Source organism: Tupaia chinensis, unplaced genomic scaffold, assembly GCF_000334495.1.
Source record: "Tupaia chinensis unplaced genomic scaffold, TupChi_1.0 Scaffold000057_1, whole genome shotgun sequence".
Classification (NCBI taxonomy): domain Eukaryota; kingdom Metazoa; phylum Chordata; class Mammalia; order Scandentia; family Tupaiidae; genus Tupaia; species Tupaia belangeri.
The window spans coordinates 7,375,017-7,381,016 of NW_006159515.1; the positions used below are offsets into that span (position 1 = coordinate 7,375,017).

The window sequence follows — 6,000 nt, forward strand, 5'->3', positions numbered from 1 at the left end:
AAAGAAAGGATGTTTCACTTTATTATTAAACAAAATTCACTTTTGATTTAAAAATAGAAAGTTGAGTGGAATTTTCTACACACGCAGACACACAAGCCAAGTCTGCCTGTTGCTTACCATCCCAATTGCTACTGCCTTTATCCATGGTTTTCTTACCCTGCCATTCATTTCCTTGTTCTACTTTCTACCCGTGTTTGCTTCCCCCTCTGTCTCTCTGTATAATCATCTCTCCATTTTTCTTTACTATTTCATGTCTGTTATTAATAATGTTGGGAGAACAGTGTAATACCATATTTGACCTGCTTTCAAAATGTATTTTATTGTACAGAAAAGGCATATATTGGGGTCCTAGGAGAACATTTACAGATATGAAAGTCAGTTTTGGTCTTGAGAGGTCTCACTCCTGAGCTGGTTGGAACATCCATAATGTTTTAGTAGCACTTAAAAAGCAGTTTTGTCAGTTTGGCCCTCTGTTGTTTATACAAAGTTTATAATCAAAGCCCAAATTCCTCTGTTTTCAGGATACAAAATGATATATCATTTTGTAAATGATTCATTTTTTTGTATTTTTGTATTGTTTTATTTTAAAAGAGGGTATTTTAGATATACTTAATAATATGTGGGAAATTATCATTTAAATATTAATATTTCAGGTTTTCATGTAAAACAATAACACTGGTCTCACTGTAGATTATGGACCAGGGTCCGCATTGGTACCTTAGATTATCTGGATAAAATCTATAAATGGGAATTCTTTTTTTTTTCTTCTTTAATTTTGCTAGAGTGCACTCATGAAAGTGAGAGAGGAAAAGAGAGAGAGGGAGAGATAGGGAAATCACCCCCAAACCAGGGGGTCACACTGTAATCTCTTGTCCTCCAGTTTTCTACCCTGCAGGGGCCTTGGGGTACGCATGTTCATGAGCCCGGCATGCATTTCAAGCCACTGCCAGGTTCAGGATTTGAATCATGTGGACAGCCACGTGGGATCTGACTCCCTTAACCATCAAGCTGTATGCCAGCTCTGTATGGATAGTCTTGATTTAATGAAGAGTTTGCCTTTGCATGCATGAGTCCATATCACATGTAGAAGCCTCTAGATTCTGTGAGTTGCAGTAAGGCTTTGATCATGGCCCCCTTCTCTGTCCTAGCTCCAGTCTCCCTCAATTTCAACTCCCCTGAAGGAATTGTATGAATCATTGCTGTTATTTTCACACCAAGATAGAACTCCAGTTCTTAAAAGATATAAAAATTCTAAGGACATCCCAGAAGTACTTCATTTGCCAAGCAGTATATCTGAGAAGATCTGTAGGTTTTCAAACTAGATACAATCCACTACAGAAAGCAAAATGAAGAAACAAACATCCTGATGTTCTACTAAAAGACATTTGAATGAAATAACTACAGATAGTTTTTAAAAATTATATTCCTAATTATAATATGGTTTTTGGAATAATAAAGACCTTGGACTATAATTATACAGGGAATCTCTGGCTTATTTGCATCAGGCAAAAGTAGGTCCTGAGATGACCCACACATGCTCTATACTCAGAGAAACTGACTGGATTCCCTTATTAGTCCTTCGTGTGGTGCTGGGAACCATCTTCATTATGCAGCTGCTGCTGGCCCTTCAAAGGTGGGGGTGCAGGCTGGCCCAGATGGCGGGCAGAATAAGGAAGAATGGGCAGTTTTATGCTCAACTCTGAGTTAAGATCTCTTAGAATCCTCTTCTCCACTCCAGCCCCAGCCCCAGCCTCTCCCAATTCTAATTCCCCTGGGGCAATTCTGAGGGTCATTTCTGTTGCTTTCACACTGAGATGGATAGCTACTCCCCAGACCATCTAATGACCATACGTTCTCCGACTGACTTTTTCCCCCTCCTCTAGCTTATATGAGAAAGAAGGAAAAGGGATATGGGAGGGAGATGTTTCATTTCTACTCTTTACCCTTAGTTTTAAATATTAAAAACAAAAACACAGTCAAGAGCTCTGTGGAAGAAAGGATCTGAGATCATGTTTGCTCACCAGGTAAAAACAAAACAAAACCCTAGATTGGAAGGACCACATGAGAGCCGGAAAAAAAAGCTGTAGGCAGATCAAATCTTAGCATCAAGGAAAACAAGAAAGGATGGAGGCATGGGGTCAGTGGTCCCCCGGAACAGGTCTCAGCATCTGTCTTCCTATTCCTCACTTGACATTTTTGACTCCACACCATACTTCACACTCCTACTTCATAAGCCTTGCCCTGTTTACATTCCAGTCACAGATTCACCATGCGTGATGGCTTCTTTACCTCCGGCAGGTAGAGAATGTGAAGACATTTTCTACCATACAGCTGTCTGGGCGTTTGGGTTAGCATGTGCTTTTTACATCTTTCTTGAATCCCAAAGACGTAAAGACATTCCTGAACATGGATGGTGATTGGTCTACTACGGTAACGTAGAGGTACCCGTGAAGGATGGCATGAGTTCTAAACGATCACGGGCCCTCTTGGAGACCTAGCCACAAAGGCACTGCTGCCTCTAGCCACAAAGGCACTGCTGCCTCCATAGGAAAATTACTTGAGTTCCAAACCAAGTGTCAAAAAAAAAAAAAAATCCAAAAAACTTTGAACAAACATACATTTTAAAAATTAGGCACTTTAAAAAATTAGGTCACAGATTAAGGAAGGCTAAATTTCTCTTCTATATGAAGAAACATATATCATATTTAGGTCATGGTATTTAAGGAATGTTCTAAAATGTTCAGAATGTTACAGTGAGATGTGGGAGTGAGGTGATCTAAGATGAAATAAACTGCCCACATCTGAGGCTGTTTCTCAATGGTGACCTCTATAGACAGGAAAATAGAACCTAAGAAAATTAAAAAAAAAAAAAATTTAAAGTCAGTTGATGTAACATAATATTAAGACCTACTTTGTTGTATAGATTAAAAACATTTCTCCCAATGTATCCATTTTTGCTTATGGTTATTTTTGACATAAGAAAATCATAAATCTTTTAAAGAACATGAACTGGCAACTTGGGAATGAAAAAGTAAATTAAATACATTAGCATATATGTAAATTATATCCAAGAAAAAAATTAAATTAAGGCGACAATAAAATCTCAAAGAATAAGTCAGCTTAAATACAGCAACTAAAAGAAAAATTTTAAAACATTTATTCATACAGTGTGGATTTTTTTTTTTCAATATGGTATTTTGCTCACAGTAATTGAAGATTCAGGTCAAGAAAAAAAAATCACAGAAACGAAATCCTGTTGGATTTCACTTGAAGTCTCCCATCCTGGCTAATGCTCTGCTTTTATATCCACTACTATAATGCTAGACTTAGAATCCTGGACACATTTTGGCCACAGTATCCTTTTAAACAGTGGAGCAGAATGTATAATTCAGCCTATTAAAAATTGGCTTTTAAGACCCTGAAGGCAGAAGAAAAACCAAATGCTAAAATTCGGGAAAGAGGCAGTAAGATAAATGTTATGTGCTGGACCTGGAAGCGTGCCTGTGTATTGTAATCATCTTGCAAGTTGCCAAATTGGAGGATCACACTGCAATTTGACAAATTTTCCAGTAAAATTATTTTTTTCTTTTTAGTTCTTTGCTTCAGTGTGCGTGCATGCATGTATATCGGCCAGTGTGTTTCTCAGAGAAAAAAGGGGTTACCAAAATGATTCAATTGTGCGTAAAATTAGAGTGCAGAGGAACAATCAGAGTTCTGGAGCAGGATTTCAGTTGGCTTTTCTGTGGCACCATCCAGACTGGTGACCTTTCTGAGCCTCGGTTTCTCACTCTGCATGTATTACATTGGCATTGCCACAGTGGGATGGGGTGGTTAAGCCGGGTTACCGTCTGTCCTTTCCAATAACTCCACAAGAAGTGTCAAAGTATCCTGGTGTAATAAGTGGCAAAGTGGAAATCCCAAGAGGAAAATGCATAGAGAGCACTCACACATTTTCTTTCTTGTCTTTGTTATTAGATGTACCCATCCAAGCTCAGTGCTTAGGCTCCTGCTCTCAGCATCACCACCGACTTTCGGAGATGGTCCTTATATGGTAATTGCTTAGACTAATTATTTTCATCTTGGTTTATTGCCTTCCCCCTCACTGTGCCAGAACTATGAGAACAGGGACTGTTGCTTTCATTGTTGTCTCAGAACCTTGCACGTACATGGACATGACACATGATGGGTTCATGCTGTTCTTTTGTTGACAAAATATGAAGATACGCTGTCATTGAATAAATAATGAGCTTTTTTTTAAGGACTGGCATCTCAGGATAGACCCTGCTTCTAACATTTGCACTCAGTTATCTGCCTTATGAAAACAGAGCTCTGAAAGGGAACCATGGCAACTATAAATAGTTTTTCATGTACAAATTAGCATTCTATACTGTAAGATTTAATAAAACAAAAACCTAGGTACAATTAGATATCTTAATCCCCTCTTCTCTGGGGAAATGCCCATTCAGCTCTCTTGTTCATTTTATAAAAATGTGGTAAAATAGACATAGCATTTTAAAATGATTAGAATTTAAATTTAGAATGATTAAAATGTTAAATTTTAAGTGTACACTGTGATGGCATTAATGACATTTATATTGTTGTGGAGTTATACCACTCTCTCCCCAGAATTTGTCATTCCAAACTGAAACTCTGGACCCATTAAGTAATAGCTCCCAATTCTCCTTTCTGCCCATCCTTAATCTCTTCTTTCCTTCATTCTTCTTTCCTTTCCTTCTTCCTAGCTTTTCTTTTATCGTTCTCATGTTTGGCTTCAAGGTAAGATCCCTGGGGCATTGTGTCTGTGTGCCCAAACCATCGTTAAAACCCTCAGCTCACTTCCTAATTCAGCTCTATGGGTTTACTTGCAGCCATGAAGCCTCTGTTCTCTTCACAGTTGCTTCCTCAGGTTGCCCAAAACATTCATTCTCAACTAGTTGTGCTTGATTTACCCGAGGTTGATAAAGGTGATAAAGGTGAGGTGCTATGGAGACAGTGGAGTAAAACAGTATCTCTCTTTTTTTAAAAAAATATTACTTAAGAGATTAAAAAGCAAAAGTCTGGATGAGAGGCCTTTTCAACCAGCATTTTCCTCCAGATTACCACTCTGGGAAGGGGCAGTGGTGCCCCTTTCTCCCTCTGCTCTTCAGCTCTTGTTTGTTGGAAGTTTTTTTTTTTTTTTTTCCCAGAAGAAATCTCATATTTTTAAAAAAATAATTATTTATTTAATTTTATTTATTCATTTATTTTAATTTGACCACACACACACACACACACACACACACACAGGGAAAGTGAGAAAGCAGGCCACCAGGTCCATGGTCCGCCATGTGGGAATGTCCAGCACCTTAATCACCATGCTGGTCCCCATTGGACTGAGTTTGAATTCCCTTGCTGATCTCATTAACCAACTGTATTTCAGACCAGATCTTATTCTGTTGTGGGTCTTTGCAAAGTTTTTGCTTTGATGGTTAAACTTTTCTTTGATGGTTAAAACTTTTTAAAGTCAATAGTTAAACTCAGAAGTGAGATTTTAAACAGAGAGTCATATAAAGAGATTCATCCCAATTCTACATTGACTAAAGATCTCAACATAATTCAAATATAGTGGCGTCATCAGAGAACTGAATTTATGGGTAGATGAACTGAGGTTGAAACCTGGTCAGCCACTTACTACTTGCTGGATTGTTAAGCAAGTTATTCACTAAAATTTGCTCTCCTCTGGAAAATGGATGAGACACAGAGTTATCTTAAATATGAAATGAAATAAGGTATATAAAGTATGTGATATAGAATAGTAGTTTGATAAATGTTGGTTCCCTTCCTTTAGGCTTTATTTAGAATTTATAATCTTAAATAAAATGTGGGTTCAATTCTATTTAAAAAGAAGTTCAAACAGTACTATTATGTATTTAAATATTATATCATTTCTTCTTTTTTATTTTAAAAATTTGCTGCAGGGTTCTTGGGCTTACTGAGGAGAGAGCTAGAGGGAGAGAGCGA

General features: G+C 37.6%; 1 protein-coding gene and 1 long non-coding RNA gene across 10 annotated transcripts in view; one reads left to right on the forward strand and one right to left on the reverse strand.

Moving 5' to 3' along the window:
* LOC114009921 (uncharacterized) overlaps positions 1-6,000 on the forward strand; it is a 169,676-nt gene that overhangs the window by 48,977 nt on the left and 114,699 nt on the right. The window contains exon 4 of one of the 2 annotated variants that reach the window (XR_003551311.1): positions 3,976-4,051. This is a non-coding gene — a long non-coding RNA (uncharacterized LOC114009921). Of the gene's footprint in view, positions 1-3,975; positions 4,903-6,000 lie in introns of those variants that run through there. The other variant, XR_003551308.1, reaches the window with a different exon arrangement.
* MBNL2 (muscleblind like splicing regulator 2) overlaps positions 1-6,000 on the reverse strand; it is a 180,073-nt gene that overhangs the window by 9,745 nt on the left and 164,328 nt on the right. The window lies entirely within an intron of this gene.